The sequence below is a fragment of the Equus caballus genome, chromosome 14, assembly GCF_041296265.1.
Source record: "Equus caballus isolate H_3958 breed thoroughbred chromosome 14, TB-T2T, whole genome shotgun sequence".
Lineage (NCBI taxonomy): Eukaryota > Metazoa > Chordata > Mammalia > Perissodactyla > Equidae > Equus > Equus caballus.
In genome coordinates this window covers 16,459,981-16,478,501 of record NC_091697.1, presented here as the reverse complement: position 1 = coordinate 16,478,501, position 18,521 = coordinate 16,459,981, and the positions used below count along the sequence as shown (strand labels likewise).

At 35.1% G+C, this 18,521-nt stretch overlaps 1 long non-coding RNA gene across 1 annotated transcript in view; it reads right to left on the bottom strand.

The window, feature by feature from the left end:
- LOC138917234 (uncharacterized) overlaps positions 1–16,550 on the bottom strand; it is a 49,838-nt gene extending 33,288 nt beyond the window's left edge. The window contains exon 1 of the long non-coding RNA XR_011424962.1: positions 16,261–16,550. This is a non-coding gene — a long non-coding RNA (uncharacterized lncRNA). The remainder of the gene's footprint in view (positions 1–16,260) is intronic.
- Positions 16,551–18,521: the final 1,971 nt, after the last annotated feature.

The following is an 18,521-nucleotide window of genomic DNA, read 5'->3' as shown; positions in this document are numbered from 1 at the left end:
AATAGCTAAGAGGTGCAAACAACCCAAGTATCCATCAATGGATGAATGGGTAAACAGTATGCAGTATATACATGCAATGAAATATTATTCAGCCTTAGAAGCAATGAAATTCTAGTAAACGCTGCACCATGGATGAACCTAGGATACACTGTGTTATGTGAAATTAGCTAGTCACAGAAGACATTTATATAAGGTACCTAGAATATTCAAATTCATAGAAAGTAGAATAGTGGTCTCCAGGGGCGCTAGAGAAATAAAGCAATGAAGAGTTATTGCTTAATGGGTCCAGAGGTATAGTTTAGGATGATGAAAGGTTTTGGAGATGGATACTGATGATTATTTCACAACAATGTGAATAAACCTAATCTGACTGTACTGTACATTTAAAAATGGTTTACATTACAAATTTTAAGTTACGTACATTTATTCAGAATATTTTAAAAATTGATTGGTTAATTTATGTTTTCCCCTTTATCCAAAGCAAATTCATAATTCTTATTTTAAATAAGTTAACCATTTTTTTCAATTATTTTATTGAGATCATAATGGTTTATAACATTGTGTAATTTCAGCTGTACATTATGATTTATTAGTTTCTGTATAGGCTGCATTGTGCTCACCACCCATAGTCTAATTTTTATCCATCACCATACATATGCGCCCCTTTATCCCTTTCACCCACCTGAAGCCCCCTTCCTCTCTGGTAATCATTAATCTGTTATCTTTATCCATGTGTTTGTTTATCTTCCACATATGAGTGAAGCCATGCGGTATTTGTCTTTCTCTGTCTGAGTTATCTCGCTTAACATCATACCCTCAAGGTCCATCCGAGTTCTTGTAAATGGGATGGTTTTGTCTTCTTTCATGGCTGAGTAGTATTCTGTTGTTTATATATACCCGATCTTCTTTATCCATTCATCAGTTGCTGGGCACTTGGGTTGCTTCTGTGTCGGGGCTATTGTCAATAATGTTTCAATGAACATAGGGGTCCATAAATCTCTTTGGATTGTTGATTTCAAGTTCTTTGTATAAACACCCAGTAGTGGGATGGCTGGGTCATATGGTATGTCTATTTTTAATTTTTTGAGAAACCTCCATCCTGTCATCCAACCTGGGGGCACCAGTTTACATGCCCACCAGCAGAGTATGAGTGTTCCCCTTTCTCCACATCTGTTCCAACATTTGTTTATTTTTATCTTGGTAATTACAGCCATTCTGACAGGTGTAAGGTGATATCTCATTGTAGTTTTGATTTGAATTTCCCTAATAATTAGTGATGTTGATATCTTTTAATGTGTCTGTGGGCCATCTGTATACCATCTTCAGAAAAATGTCAGTTCATATCCTCTGCCCGTTTTTTATTGGGTTGTTGGTTATTTTGTTGTTGAGTTGTATGAGTTCTTTATATATTTTGGAAATTAACCCCTTGTTGGATATATGATTTGCAAATTTTATTTTCTCAGTCGATGGGTTATCTTTTCATTTTGTTCGTGGTTTCCTTTGCCTTGAAGAAGCTTTTTAGTCTGATGTAGTCCCATTTGTTTATTTTTCTTTTTGTTTCCCTTGCCTGAGTAGACAGGGTATTCAAAAAGATGCTTCTAAGACTGAATACAAAGAGTCTACTGCCTATATTGTCTCTTAGGAGTTTTACAGTTTCAAGTCTTTAATCCATTTTGAGTTAATTTTTGTGTATGGTGCAAGATAACGGTCAACTTTCATTCTTTTGCAAGTTGCTGTCCTGTTTTCCCAGCACCATTTTTGACTTTCCATTCCCCAATGTATGTTCTTGGCTCCTTTGTCAAAGATTAACCGTCAATAGGTGTGTGTGTGGTTTTCTGGTTTTAATTCTGGGCTTTCAGTTCTGTTCCATTGATCTGTGTGTCTGTTTTTGTGCCAGTACCATGCTGGGTTTTTTTTTTTCTTATTGAGGAAGATTAGCCCTGAGCTAACATCTGCTGCTGATCCTCCTCTTTTTGCTGAGGAAGACTGGCCCGGAGCTAACATCTGTGACCATATTCCTCTACTTTACATGTGGGATGTCTTCCTCAGTATGGCTTACCAAGCGGTGCCATGTCTGCACCCGGATGCGAACCAGCATATCCTGGGCTGCCAAAGCGGAACGTGCAAACATAACCACTGCACCACTGGGCTGGCCCCATGCTGTTTTAATTACTATAGCTTTCTAGTATATTTTGAAATCAGGGACTGTGATGCCTCTAGCTTTTTTCTTTTTCTCAGAATTACTTTGGCTATTCAAGATCTTTTGTTGTTTTATATAAATTTTAGAAACATTTGTTCTATTTCTGTGAAGAATGTCATTAGGATTTTTATTGGGATTGCATGGAATCTCTGGATTGCTCTAGGAAATATGGACATTTAAACCATGTTTATTCTTCCAATTCGAGAGCATGGAATATCTCTTCATTTCATTATATCTTCTTCAATTTCCTTCAATAATGCCTTAGAATTTTCAGTGTATAGGTCTTTCACCTCTTTAGTCAAATTTGTTCTGGAAAGTTTTATTCTTTTTGTTGCAATTGTAAATGGGATTGTCTTCTTGACTTCTCTTTCTGCTAGTTTGTTATTAGTGTATGGAAATGCAACTGAATTTTCTAAGTTGATTTTGTACCCTCCAACTTTACTGTAGTTGTTGATTATTTCTAACAGTTTTCTGTTGCATTTTTAAGGTTTTCTATATATAGAATTATGTTATCCACAAACAGCGAGAGTTTCATTCCTTCTTTCCAATTTGAATTCCTTTTATTTCTTTTTCTTGACTAGTTGTCCTGGCCAAAATCCCCAGTGCTATATTGAATAGGAGTGGTGAGAATGGGCTCTTCTCTCTTTACTGTTACTCAGAGGGATGGCTTTTAGTTTTTCACCATGAAGTTTGACGTTGGCTATGAGTTTGTCATCTATGGCCTTTATTGTATTGAGGTACTTTCCTTCTATTCCTGTTTTCTTGAGATCTCTGCATCTATTGAGATCATCATGTGATTTTTATTCGCATTTGTTAATGTGGTGTATCACATTAGTTGATTTGCGGCTGTGGAAACTTCCCTACATCCCTGGTATACAATCCACTTGATTGTGGTGTATGATCCTTTTAATGTACTGCTGTATTTGGTTTGCCAATATTTTGTTGAGGATTTTTGCATCTATGTTTATTAGCAATGTTGCCCTGTAATTTTTTTTCTTTGTGCTGCTGTTGCCTGGTTTTGTTATCAGGATAATTTGGCCTCACAGAATGAGTTTGAGAGCCTACTATCTTCTTCAAATTTTTAGAAGAGTTTGAGAAGGATAGGTATTAAGTCTCCTTTCTTTTTCCTCCTTTTTCTCCCAAAATCCTCCCAGTACATCATTGTGTATTTTAGTTGTGGGTCCTTCTAGTTCTACAATGTGGGATGCTGCCTCAATGTGGTCTGATGAGTGGTGCCATGTCCACGCCCAGGATCCGAACCAGTGAAACCCTGGGCCACTGAAGCAGAGCACGTGAACTTAACCACGTGGCCACTGGGCCATCCCCTTAAATCTTTTCGAATGTTTGTTAGAGTTCTCCAGAGAAGCCATCTCATCCTGGAGTTTTCCTTTTTGGGAGGTTTTGATTAATGTTTCAATCTCTTTACTTGTGATGATCTATTCAGATTCTCTATTTCTTCTTAGTTCATTTTTGGAAGGTTGTATGGGTCTAAGAATTTATCCATTTGTTCTAGGTTATACAATTTGTGGGCATATAGTTTTTCATGGTATTCTCTTGTAACCCTTTGTTTTTCTGCAATATCCATTGTAATTTCTCCTCTTTCATTTCTAATTTTATTTAGTTGAGGCTTCTCTCTTGTTCTCTTAGTGAGTCTGGCTAAGCATTTGTCAATTTTGTTTATCTTCTCAAAGAAAATGCTTTTGGTTTCTCATTGATTACTTCTACAGTTTTTTAAGTCTGTATTTCATTTATCTCTTCTAGAATTTGTATTATTTCCCTCCATCTTATGACTTTGGGCTTTGTTCTTCTTTTTCTAGCTCTGTTAGGTGTCATTTAAGATTACTTACTTGAGATTTTTATTGTTTGTCAATGCGGGCCTGTATTGCTATGAATTTCTCTCATATAACTTATTTTGCTGCATCCCATAAGCGTTGGTATGTTGCATTTTCATTTTCATTTATATCCAGGTACTTTTTAATTTCTCCTTTGATTTCTTCATTGAACCAATGGTCATTCAGTTGCACGTTATTTATTCTCCACGTATTTGTGACTTTCCCAGCTTTTTGCTTGTAGTTGATTTCTAGTGTCATAGCGTTCTGGTTGGAAAAGGTGTTTGATATGATTTCAATCTTCTTAAATTTATTGAGACTTGCCTTATTTCCTAGCATATGGTCTATCTTTGAACATGTTCCATATGACTTGAGAAGAATGTGCATTCTGCTGTTTTTGGATTGAATGTGCTCTGTATATTAAGTCTGTCTGATCAATTTTTCATTTAAATCCACTATTTCCTTGTTGAATTTCTGTCTGGATGATCTATCCATTGATGTAAGTGGGGTGTTGAGGTCCCATACTGTTATCATGTTGCTGTTAATTTCCCCCTTTGGGTCTTTTAATAGTTGCTTTATATATTTGGGCACTCCTGTGTTAAGTGTACATATATTCATAGTTATTATGTCCTCTTGGTGGAAAGTCCCTTTTGTCATTATATATTGCCCCTCTTTGTCTCTCATTGTCTTTTTTATCCCGACCTCTGCTTTGTCTGATAATAGTATGGCAACACCACCTTTCTTTTGCTTGCCATTTTCTTGGAGTATTGTCTTCCATCCCTTCCCACTGCGCCTATGTTTATATTTATAGCTGAGATGTGTTTCCTGGAGGCAGCATCTTGTTTTTTAATTCATCCAGCTACTCTGTGTCTTTTTTTTTTTTGAGGAAGATTAGCACTCAGCTAACTACTGCCAATCCTCCTCTTTTTGCTGAGGAAGACTGGCCCTGAGCTATCCATGCCCATCTTCCTCTGCTTTATATGTGGGACGCCTACCGCAGCATGGCTTTTGCCAAGCAGTGCCATGTCCGCACCCGGGATGCGAACCAGGACACCCAGGGCCGCCGAGAAGCGGAACATGTGAACTTAACCACTGCACCACCAGGCTGGCCCCTACTCTGTGTCTTTTGATTGGAGAATTCAGTCCGTTTACATTTAGAATGGTTATTTATATACGAGGGCTTAATACTGCCATTTATCTTCTGTTTTCTGGTTGTTCTATATTTCCATTATTTCTCTTCCCTTGTATTTCTGACTTCCATTTCATTTTGTTGGTTTTATGTGGCAGTTTTCTCAGCTTTCTCTCTTTTTGTGAATTGTGGCTCTGCTCTGATTTTTTGTTTATTGGTTACTATGAGGTTTGTAGAAAAGATCTCATAGATGAGATAGTCCATTTTCTGATAGTGTCTTATCTCCACTAGCTGAAGCAGGTTCCATCCCTATCCCCTTCTCCCTCTGAGTTATTGTTGTCACAAATTATTCTATTTTGTGTTGTCAGTTTGTGAGTAATTTGAAGTGTTTATAGTTTCTTTTGATGCTTTCCTCCCCTTTATCTTTCTCGTTATAATTAAGTATTTGCTATCATGTTCTGAAAGAGAGCTGCAATTTTCTGACCTTATCTGTTTATTTATCTCCTTGCTCAAATCTTTATCGACTTTTGCCTTTCTGTTTCAGGTGTGAAGGCATCCTTGACGATTTCTTTTAGGGGAGGACTAGTGGGAGTGAATTGCCACAACTTTTGTTTATATGGAAAAGCTTCTATTTCTCCATCATATCTGAAGGATAGTTTCACTGGATAGAGTATTCTTTGCTGAAAATTTTTGTCTTTCAGTATTTTGAATATATCATTTCTTTCTCTTCTAGCCTGTAAAGGTTCTGCCAAGAAATCTGCTGAAAGCCTGATCCTATCTGGGTTCCTTTCTAGGTTATTTTCTTCTGCCTGGCTGCCCTTAATATTTTTTCTCTGTCATTTACTTTTATCAGTTTTACTGTTATGTGCCTTGGACAAGGTCTTTTAGTATTAACGTAATTAGGAGTTCTATTGGCTTCATGTATTTGTAAGTCTGGTTCCTTCTCCAGGTTTGGGAAGGTCTAGCTATTATTTCTTTGAAGAAGCTCTCTGCTCCTTTCTCCCCCTCTTCTCCCTCTGGAATGCCTTTAATCCTTACGTTGCTTTTCCTAATTTAGCTGGATATTTCTCAAAGAGTTCCTTCATTTAAAACAACTCTTAATTATTTCTGCTTCTCTACCTGACACATTTTTATATTTCTAGCCTCCAAGTCACTAATTCTTTACTTCATAATGTCACTTTTTTAAGTATTCTAGATTATTTTTAACCCATTAATTGTGTTCTTCATATCTAGAATTTCTGCTTTGTTTTTTTTTATAGTTTCAATCTCTTTGGTGAAGTATTCCTTCTTCTGATTAATTTTAGTCCTGAGCTCACTGAACTCTCCCTCTGAGATTTCTTGTAACCTGTTGAGTTTCTTTATGATAGATATTTTGAATTCTCTGTCATTTAGATTGTAAATTTCTGGGACGTCAGGGTTGGATTCTGGAGTCTTTTTATTATCCTTCTGCTCTGAATTGTTCCTGTAGTTTCTCATGGTGTTTGGTGAACAAATCCTTTGCCAGCATAGTTGTGGTAGTATCAGGTTGCAGATTCCACCTGCTACTGCTGAGGAGAAGCAGGAGCTGTGTTTCTGATCCTACAACATCTGCTGGATGCTGTGGGGATATGGTGGGCAGTCCCTCAGCTGGGAAAGTGTTTGCTCTCAGGCTCAGGGCTACTGCTGCCGCTTCTTACAATCACGCTGAGGTGTGTTCCCACTTGTGGGGCTGCAGTGGCACTATGGGCAATCCCACTGGCCAAGAGAGAGTTTGTATGAATGTAGATCTGCTGCCTCCTCTTATTACAGTCATGCTGGCCAATATGCTTGGTGGACAGGGCTTCTTCGTGTCATCCAAGCCTGGGGAACTTGTTGGGACCATAGTGGCATGGAGAGTTCTCCTGTTGGTTGGGAAATTGTTTGCACATGGTCTCAGGGATATTGGTACTTCTTCTTACAGTTGCATTGAGGTGCATTACCACTTCTTGGTCCACAGCGGTACCATGGGTGCTCCCAGCTGAGATGGTGTTCACAGCATTTTCACACAGCTTCAAGGAAGAGTTAGAGAGTGCTCACCTATCTCCACTACTTCCCAGAGGCCCAGTCCATCCCCCTTCAGATGTATAGCTTCGTGGGTCTCTCAGGCGTCCTGTTGTGCTGTGTGGGTATCTTCAGCTGATTAATGAATATCTATTTAGTTGTAGTTCAAAGGGAGAGAGATCAAGAGAACATCTCACTCTGCCATGTTGCTAATGTCACTCTTCTAAGTTAACCATTTCTTAGTGTTAAGTTCTTGGACAAAAATTTTGTCACACTGTCTGAAAAATTTTAAAGATATATTCTCTCTGAAATGTTACAGTCTGTATTTTGACATTTTCCTTGCACCTAATATATATTTTTGTCTTTCTTTTATTTATAGATCAGTTTTTCTAGTTGCTTCTATGGTTAAGATTTTCCAGAACCATATTTTAACAGTCTTGATTCCATCTACTGTTTTCTATTTTATTAACTTTTATTTTTACATGCATTTTACCCTTCCTTCTAAATACTTTAAGTTTACTTTTTATTTATATATAAGTGCTTCATAAATCCATTTTTCTTTTAAAAATGTGAATGATAAAGCATTGTACTTTGAATTTCAAATCACTTAGTTTTTTTGTTTAAGCATTTTTATTGTAGATTTTAAATACATTGTCATCAGAAAGTGATTGTATGCTATCAATTATTTCAAAACTTCTGAAATGTTCTCATTAGCTGTCTAGTACTTCTACAAATTTTGGATATTTGAATTTTTAACATAAAATAATTTAAATGTACTCTGCTCATTCATTTTATATATTTTTGCTAACATTCTTACTTCACCATGCACTTCTAAAATATGTTTACTATTTTGTGTCCACCTAACCTGTCAAATGTTCCATCCATGTGAATTTTTTAATTATATATGTAAAAATTTTTTGCAGAGGAATATTCACCCTAAGCTAACCTATGTTCCAGTCTTCCTCTATTTTGTATATGGGTCACTGCAACAGCATGTTCAATGAGCTGTGTAGGTCTGTGGCCAGGCTCCAAACCTATGAACCCAGGCTGCCAACATGGAGTATGCCAAACTTTAAGCACTACACCATGAGGCCAGCCCTAATTGTATTTTTTAATTATTGAGAATTTTTAAAATAAAACTTTGAAGGTTACTGTGGATATACATAAATTCTTGATTTTCATATCTTCTTGAATACTACCTGGATTTATTTTTAATTGCCTTTTGTTGGGGTGGTATGGAAGATTGGCCCTGAGCTAACATCTGGTCTCACTTTTCCTCATTTTTTTTCTTTCTCCCTACAGCCCATATATGTATGTAAAGATATGTAAAATACATATCCGTATATCCTAGTTGTAGATCACTCTATGTCTTTTATGTGAGATGCTGCAACAGCATTTCCTGATGAGCAGTGCTAGGTCTGTGCCCAGGATCTGAACCAATGAGCCCCGGGCCACCAAAGCAGACCATGTGACCTTAAGCACTCTGCTATGGGGCTGGCCCCATTAGTTGTCTATTTTATACCTTTTTCTCAAATTAATTTCATACAACAGTTACTTTTCATAAAATACGTGTAATGGGAATATCTTTTATAATTAAATAGTTTTATGTGTTTGTGTTTTAAAACACAGCTCTTGTGAATAACATATTGTTAGATTGGAGTGTTTTAAAAATCTGTACGTTTGTTAACCATGTTTGAATTTGCTTACATGTAAGATGATTAATATTTTAGGAAAATTTCTTCCACCATGGTTTGTTTCTATTAATACCCTTTTGCAACAATTTTGTTTTTATACACTTTTTTCTGCAGTCAAATATTTTCATATATTATAAATTTTATATAACTTTAATTTTATAGCTTATGGACTCTGCAATTTTGACTTGTTTTAGAATCCTGCTATAAGGTATTACAATATTTGTCTTTCTGTATCTTAATTACTCCACTTAGGAGAATGTCCTCTAGGTTTTTCCATTTTGTTCCAAATGACAATATTCTATTGTTTGTTATGACTGAATAATATTCCACTGTATATTTGTATACCCCATTTTCTTGACATAATCATCCACTGATGGATGCTCAAATTGTTTCCATATTTTGGCTATAGTGAATAATGTTGCAGTGAATATGGATCTGCAGATATGTCTTTGAAATCTTGATTTTTTTTCCTTTTGATATATACCCAGAAGAGGAATTGCAGGGCCATGAGAGCACCCTATTTTTAATTTTGTGAGGAACCTCCATATTGTTTTCCATAATGACTGTACCACTTTACATTCCCACCAACAGTATACAAGAATATTCTTTTCTCCACAACATTTTTAACACAAGTCTTGCGTTTTTTTTATAATAGCCATCCTAATAGGAGTAAGATAAAAATCTCATTGTTTTCATTTCTATTTCTCTGATTATTAGTGATATTGGACAGCTGTTTTTTTTTTAAAGATTCGCATCTGAGCTAACATTTGTTGCCAATCATTTATTTTCTTTCTTTCTCCTCCCCAAAGTCCCCCAGTACCTAGTTATATATTCTCATTGTAGGTCATTCTGGTTTTGCTATGTGGGATGCCACCTCATCATGGTTTGATGAGTGGTCCTATGTCTGCCCAGGATCTGAATCAGTGAAACCTTGGGCCGCTGAAATGAAGCATGTGAACTTAACCACTTGGCCGTGGGGTCGGCCCTGAACAACTTTGTCATGCCTGTTGGATATATATGTGTCTTATTTTGAAAAATGTCTATTCAGACACTTTGCCAATTTTTTAATTTTTTTTTTACTTTTGCTATTGAGTTGTAGGAGTTCCTTATATATTTTGGATATTAACCCCTTATCAAAGCTATATGTTTTGCAAATATTTTCTTCCCTCCCATAGGCTCCCTGTCCATGTTTTTTATTGTATATTATGCAGAAGCTTTTGAGGTTGATGTACTCCCACTTGTTGATTTCTGCTTTTGTTACCTTTGCTTTTAGTTCCTTCTACATAAAACAATTGCCAAGAAGAGTGTCATGGAGATTTTCCCCATATTTTCTTCTAGGGGTTTTATGGTTTCAGGTCTTTCATTTAATACTTTAATCTGCTTTAGTTTTTTTGCATAGTATAAGTATCCAATTTCATTCTTTTACATATGGATAACCAGTTTTCCCTGCACCTCTTATCGAAGAGACTGTCTATTCCCCATTTGGTGTTCTTGATATCCTTGTCAAAGATTAGTTGACCTTTTATGCCTGGGTTTATTTTTGGCTCTCTGCTCTGTTCCATTGGACTATGTGTCTGTTTTTATACCAGTATCATCATGTCATGATTTCTATAACTTTGTAATATAGCTTGAAATTATTTAAAGAATTGTTCTTCTTTCTCAGGATTGCTCTGGCTATTTGAGATATTTTCTAAGTTTCACAAAAATTTTAGGATTTTTTCTCTCGTTGAGAAAAAATCCATTAGAATTTTGATAGCGATCGCATTGAACCTGTAGATTCCTTTGAGTAGTATGGACATTTTAACAATATTAATTCTTCCGATCCATGAACATGGAAAAACTTTTCATTTCTTTGTGTCTTTTTCGATTTCTTTAATCAATATCTTATAGTTTTGGTGTACAGAAGTTTCACATCCAAGGATGTATTTACTCTTAAGTATTTTATTTTCACTATGGTACTCTAAATGGGATTATTTTCTTAATTTCTTTTCAGAGAGTTTATTGTTAGTGTATAAAAATGCCACTGATTTTTCCATATTGATATTGTATTCTGCAACTTTGTTGATTTTATCAGTTCCAACGGGTTATTTTTTGGCATATTTAGGGTTTTCTATATATAAAAACATGTCATCTGCAAACAAAAGCAGATTTATTTCTTCCTATCTGATTTGGATGCTTTTTTTTTCTTGTTTAATCTGTTAGGTATAGTCGGTTTATAGTGTTGTTCCAGCCTTCTATTTTCTTTTGACCTTCTGCCTTGTTGTTATATTCACCTTTGGATTAAGATCATTGGGTCTTCAATAGTTTTTGTTTGAATTATCTTTTTAAATTAATTAGTATATATTTTTGCTTGATATACTTGGGTTCTATTATGTTAGGTTAGGTGCATATATGTTTATAACTTTTTATATATTTCTCATGGATATACCCTTTTATAATTATACAATGTAGCTTTTACATCTAGTCATTTCTTTCCTGTTTTTTAATTTTTTTAAAGTTTGACACCTGAGCTAAGATCTGTTGCCAATCTACCTTTCTTCCTCTTCCTTTTCTTCTTCTTTTTATCCCCAAAGCCCTCCACCCCAGTACATACTTGTATGTTCTACTTGCAGGTCCTTCCAGTTGTGCTATGTGGGATATACCACCTCAGCATGGCCTGATGAGTGATGCTGAGTCCATGCTGGGGATCCAAAACAGCAAAACCCTAGGCAGCTGAAGTGGAGATTGTGAACCACTCTGCCACAGGGCTGGCCCCTATTTTATGTTTTAAAGACTTTTTAGGGAGCCTGCCCAGTGGCATAGTGGTTAAGTTCATGCATGCTGTTCCTGCAGCCCAGGGTTCATGGATTCACATCCAAGGTGTGGACCGAGCACTGCTTGTCCAGCCATGCTGTGGTGGCATTCCACACAAAGTAGAGGAAGATTGGCACAAATGTTAGCTTAGCAACAATCTTCCTCAGCAAAAAGAGGAGGATTGGCAACAGATGTTAGAGTAAGGGCCAATCTTCCCCACAAAATAAATAAATAAAAATAAAATCTATTTTGTCTGACATTAGTACATCTGCTTCAACTTTCCTATGGTTACTGTGATAAATTGTTTTCCATCATTTGAAGTAAAACATGGGTGTATCTCAAATTTAAAGTGTGTCTGTAGTATACAGAGTAAATTTAGATTTCCTTTTAAAATCCCAGCTGAGATTCTCTGCCTTTTGATTGGATTCCTCAATAAATTCACGGTTAATGCTATTGATGAATATAGATGGGTTTATGTTTGCAACTTTCAGGGTCTTTTTCTATATTGCCCATGTACCACTATTTTGCTTTTACTGCTTTCTTTTGCATTAAGTGAATATATTCTAAAGTAGCTTTCTAGTTCCTTTAATCTTTACTTTTACAAAATAGCTTCAGATTTCTAATAACTTAATTCCAGTGTGGTGTAGAAATATTATTCCTTTATTCTCTCTTCTTCTTTTTGGTGGAATTACTTTCACATATAGTACATCTTGACTATTAAAGACCCAAGAATACATAGTTATAATTATCGTTTCATATAGATTTATGTATTTTAAAGAAGTTAAGATAAGAAAGGAGAACAAGCATATATTTAAATCTTTTTTATATTAACTTTCTAGTTTCTCATTTTTTCTTTATTCTTGTCTATTGTGGTTAGCACCTAGAGACGTTTGTTTTGCCCATACAGCTTTGTTACCTGTCACCTCCGCTGTACTGGTGGTGTCAAATATATTACATTTAAATAGGATATTTGCCCAATAATAGTTTATATATACATATTGTATTATAAAATTCATTTTTATATCAATTAATAGGAGAAAACACAAGATGGGTATTCACGCTGTCTTTTATAATTACATACTTTCATTTACCAGTGTTCTTTTACCAGTTCTCTCAGGGATTCAAAATATGTAGTCACTTGTTTTTATCTCAAAAACTTCCTTTACTTTTTCACTTAAAACATATCTCCTAGAAACAAACTCTCTTATTTTTTTTTTACCCAAGAATGTCTTCATTTCACCTTCTTTTTGAAAAGTAACTTTACTGGATATAGGATTCTTAGTTGACGTTTTTCTTTGAGCACTTTGAATATGTTATCCTATAGCTTTTTGGTCTCCATTACTTCTCTTGAGACCTCAGCTGTTAATCATATTGAGGTTCACTTGTAAATGACAGGCCATTTTTCTCCTGTTGCTTTTAAGCTTTTTGCCTTCTCTTTTGTTTTTAGCATTTTTACCATGACTTTTCTACAGGTTAGCTTATACCTGCAATAATTCTATCATTATCATTCCAATTGCCATTCATCATAACTTTCATTGCTCTTGAGAGTGCCCTTATGCTTGAACAACTCCAGGTTCTGCTACAAATGCTGTCAGTTCCTTCAGGGAGGGGTTTGAAGCTCTCTGTTCTATTTCCTGATCCTTTCTGTGGGAAAAATCTCTGAAAAAGTCCTCTGGAGTTGGTGTGGGGACAACGGTACCCTTCTCTATGACGTCATTACTTTAGAAACTGAGCATTCTTTTGATGGTGGAAACAGCAGTTCTGCTCATTTTGCCTCTCTCAGCATGAAACCTCTGCTTAATGAGCTTGGACAAGGAAACTTGGGGCCTGAGTATTTTCAGCAGAGTCTCCTTCCCATGCTTGGGTGTGGGGTGAAAAAAGAGAGTCTCTAACCCCTTTTGTACTTTTCTTGAGGGGTGGGATGAGGGTTTCTGACTTCCTCCTTCTCCCAGGAAGATATGTCTCTGACAAACAGCTGGAGGGAGAGGAAGTCTCACATTTTAAGCTGTGCCTGTCTGCAGCAGAGATTCTGTCACACTAAACTGAAAGTGTGACAAGAGGACACACATCTTGGTGAAATACCACAGACGTTCACACTTTTCACCGAGTTTTAGTAGATTTTCTTACTAAACATTTCTTTACTTGCTGTATTCCTTCAGAGCCATTTCCAGAAACTCTGACTGTTTTGTTATTTTTGATAATTTTCACCAGGTTCAATGGGGAGCAGGTCTGTGAATTTCCTCACAGTCATGCCAAAACTGAAAATTCCAGTGGTTTCATCTTACATAAAGATAGCACCATATCAAAACCAGAAAATTAACAGTGTTACTGTGTGTGTGTTCTATAGTTCGAAATAATTTTGTTACATGTGCAGATTTCTAGAACAGCTACTGCAGTCAAAATAGACATTACATCATTGCAAAGATCTTCCTCATGCTGTTCCTTTATATTTACACCAACCAATAAGAAACTGAGCCTTAAGCATTGATTTGTGGCTTACACATTACATTTTAAATCTTACTGTATACTGATCTCTCTCTAAATTCTTTCCTACGTTCCACTGCTCAAGTTGACTGATTTCAGATACATCACTTCCTCAGTTTGTTTACAAATATGTATTAGAAAATCTTAATATCTAGTATTTCTTCACACTCTACCCTTCAATTATTTATATAGTCATCATTTTTTACTATATAAATTTTGCACAAAGTTAAAACAAGTTTCCCAAAGATTCTGAATCTACATTTTAATGTTTTTCATTAAATTTATGCACTAATTTGCATGAGAAGTGATATCCTTACCAAAAGTAAGCAGTATCTCTCCATATTTTATGATTTCATTAATGTTTCACATTCTATTCAAACAAAAGGTTTAGCTTAACTTATAGTTTTTAAGTTATTTTGTATGTTTTTGCTCTTGAGAATATTATCTTATTTTGAATGTTTTTTGTGGTCATTTGTTGATGAAAGTAAATCTTCATAAGTAGAGCCAATAATCTTCCTGAACTGCTTCACTAACTTGAATAATTTTTGTGATTTCAGTTGTTTTTTAATAAATAAATAATTATGGCAACCACAGCTAAGTGAACATTATTTTCTTTATTCTTCTAATCTTTAAAATCATTTCAGTTACTTTCCTGAAAGCATTAAACATTCTATACAGTATATTAAATATAGTGGGAATAATAAACATCTTTTATGTGTTCTAATTTATAGGATAATCAACTAATTTGTTAGGGATAATACCTGCAATTAATTTTAATACGTAATATTGTTCAAACTAAGAAATCTTCATTCTTCTTTTTGGAAGTTGATGATATTTTACTTAGAGAAATATATTATAATAAACTATCAACAAGAGTCAAGTAAATAGCAAATACATTTTAGTAACAAAGTATGAGGTCAAGCAAATACATTTTAAATAGCATAGTAAAAATTTATAACATATTTCAGATTTATAAAGAGATTTCTTAGATGGACATTCATTTTTGTAGTCAGAAATTTGTATGTCACAGAGTCCATAAAAATATAATTAAGAAAGGTTTTTATCACTTATTCATGTAGAAAATATAAGAAAATATTTGATGTAATCCAGAAAAAATCTATTCAATGTTTCTGATTACACATGAATACATAGAAAGTGCTTTTGTTATGTAAACCTTGGAAGTTATTTTTCTGGAAAGTGGTTTGCATTCACCCATCCAAAATATGCCCATTTTTGCCTCTTCAGTGATTATGCTATAAATTAACATTAACAACAATAGTAAAATAAAATTTAGCTCATTCATCCTCACTCAGGAAAATTCTTGATGGAGAAAATGGGCAAAGTATAATATTTGACTATTTTTTGTGTTCAAGTAATCAATAAAAATTTCCTAAAGTTCTTAGCTAAATAGTTATAAAGTAATTTATCTGTAGCTGCTATTAGTCCTAAATTTCTTAATCCTAAATCACATCTAAAATCATGGATTTTCATGAACTACAACATACTAAATAAACAATTTAGAAATAGTCTTCAATAACTTAGTCATTTGAATGTGTAAAGCAAATAGCTAACTGGTGTAAAAGAAATCCAGTGCTCCTTGTTTAAACTTTTAGTATGTAAATCAAGTGATAATTTGTAACTCGCCATTAAAAAACTACTGGACTTCAAATTTATCCCTATTTTTGCCATGTATCCAGTGCTTTGAGCATATTTACTAGTCTGTTTCTGAAATCTGTCAGTTTACATATATATCCATTGCTTTGCAAATGCCATCTCTTCTCTAAGAAAGCACTTTATCTTCTGCTCTGTCTAATAAGGTTTCCCTATTCTTCAAATCTCAGATTAAATGACATATTTCCGTGGAAACTTTTTACATAGTTGTCCTCGGTCCCCCACCCTGATAGAAGAATTCATTTATTCCTCTGATTTGGGGGAAGTTCTTTGTTTATAAATTGGCATTTATCACACTGATCGAGGTACATCCTTCTTTATTTTATCATTGTTATTATATTCATCATCAAAACTCCCACCATAGAGCTCCAATCTTGATATACATTAAGTGCTAGGCACTGGGCTAAGAGCGTGATAAAAATAATCTCATTTAATACTCACATAAAGCTGTATATATTTTCACACTTTCCTCTGAATCTTTCCTTTACTTTAAAAAAATAATAGCGGCCAGCCCGGTGGTGCAGCAGTTAAGAGCGCACATTCCACTTTGGCAGCTGGGGGTTCGCTGGTTCAGGTCCTGGGGGTGGACATGGCACTGCTTGGCAAAAGCCATGCTGTGGTAGGCGTCCCACATATAAAGTAGAGGAAGATGGGTATGGATGTTAGCTCAGGGCCAGTCTTCCTCAGCAAAAAGAGGAGGATTGGCAGCAGTTAGCTCAGGGATAATTTTCCTAAAAAAAAAAAGTAAATTAATAGATTTTATTTTTAGGGAAGTTATAGGTTTACAGAAAAATCAATTGGAAAGCACAAAGAGTTACCATGAACTTCCTCTGCTCCCACACACAGTTTGTCCTCTTATTTACATCTTATTATATTGTGGTTATTTATTACATTTACTGAACACATATTGGTATGTTATTATTAACTAAAGTCCATAGTTTACATTAGAGTTCACTGTTTGTGTTGTACCTTCTATGGGTTTTGAAGAATGTGCAATAGTATGTGTCTGTCATCACCGTGTCGTAAAGAACACTGTCACTACCCTACAAATCTCCCTTGCTGAACCTTCTCACCCCTCCATATCTCCCCCAGTCCTTGCCAACCGCTCACCTGTTTACTGTCTCTATAGTGTTATTTTCTCCAGAATGTCATATACTCCATTAGTTTATAAGGTTATATATAGTTTATAGCTTATTAGTATAGTTTGTTTAGCTATAAAATTGAAATACTACTACTACTGCTAAAACCAGAAATCCAGCTTCCAGTGTCATATATATATGGACAGACCACACATGCTTCACAAAAACTACCTTAAAATCGATCACACATCTAAATGTAAAACACAAAACTACAAAAAACTTAGAAGATAACATAGGATAAAATCTAGGTGATCTTGGATACAATCTTGATCTGGTAATCACATATTTGATACAACATCAAGAGCCCAATTCATGAAAAAAATAGACAAATTGAACATTAAAATTAAGAACGTCTGCTATGCAAATGATAATGCTAAGAGAATGAAAAGACAAACTACAGGATGAGAGAAAACCTTTCCAAAACACATATCTTACAATAGACTGGAATTCAAAATATACAAAGAACACTTATAACTCAACAATAAGAAAAAAATAATACAGTTAAAAATGGGCACATGATCTGAACACACGCCTCACCAGAAAAGATATACAGATGACAAGTAACCATATGAAAAGACGTTCAACATGATGTCTTAAAGAATTTCAAATTAGGGGCTGGCCCAGTGGCACAGCGGTTAAGTAAGTGTGCACGTTCCGCTTTGGTGGCCCAGGGTTCACCAGTTTGGATCACGGGTGCGGACATGGCACTGCTTGGCAAGTCATGTTGTGGTAGGCATCCCACATATACAGTAGAAGAAGATAGGCAAGGATGTTATCTCAGGGCCAGTCTTCCTCAGCAAAAAGGGGAGGATTGGCTGCAGATGTTAGCTCAGGGCTAATCTTCCTCAAAATAAAAAAGAATTTCAAATTAAAACAACAATGAGATTTCACTATACACATTATCAGAATGGTTAGTATTCAAAATACAACAAATGCTGGGGAGGATGTGGAGCAATAGGAACTCTATTGATTCTTGGAGAAAATGCAACATGGTACAGCCACTTTGGAAGACAGTTTGTCAGTTCCTTACCAAACTAAACATATTCTTATCACATGACCCAGCAATCAGATTCCTTTGTATTTACTCAAACGAAGTGAAAAATTATGCCTACACAAAAACCTGAATACACATATATGGCATTTTTTTTATATTTACCAAAACTTGGAAGCAGCCAAGATATCCTTCAAGAAAGGAAGGGATAAATTAACTGTGGTATATCTATACAATGGAATATTATTCAGTGATAAAAATAAATGAGCTATTAAGGCTTGGAAAGATGTGGATAAAACGCAAATAATATTGGTAAGTGAAAGAAACCAACATAAAAATTCTATATCCTGTATGATTCCAATTGTATGACATTCTGGAAAACATATATTTATCCAATGGCAACAGTGAATTCACCAACAAATTCTGACTATATTTTATAAAATCAAAGTGAAGTAACATACACACATGAAGATTTTGTTTCTGCCTAAAAATCAAGGAACAAAGAAAAAGACATCTCTTATGTAGGAGAAGTAGAATCCCAACTAAGTACAGCATTTCCTAGACTGGTTTAC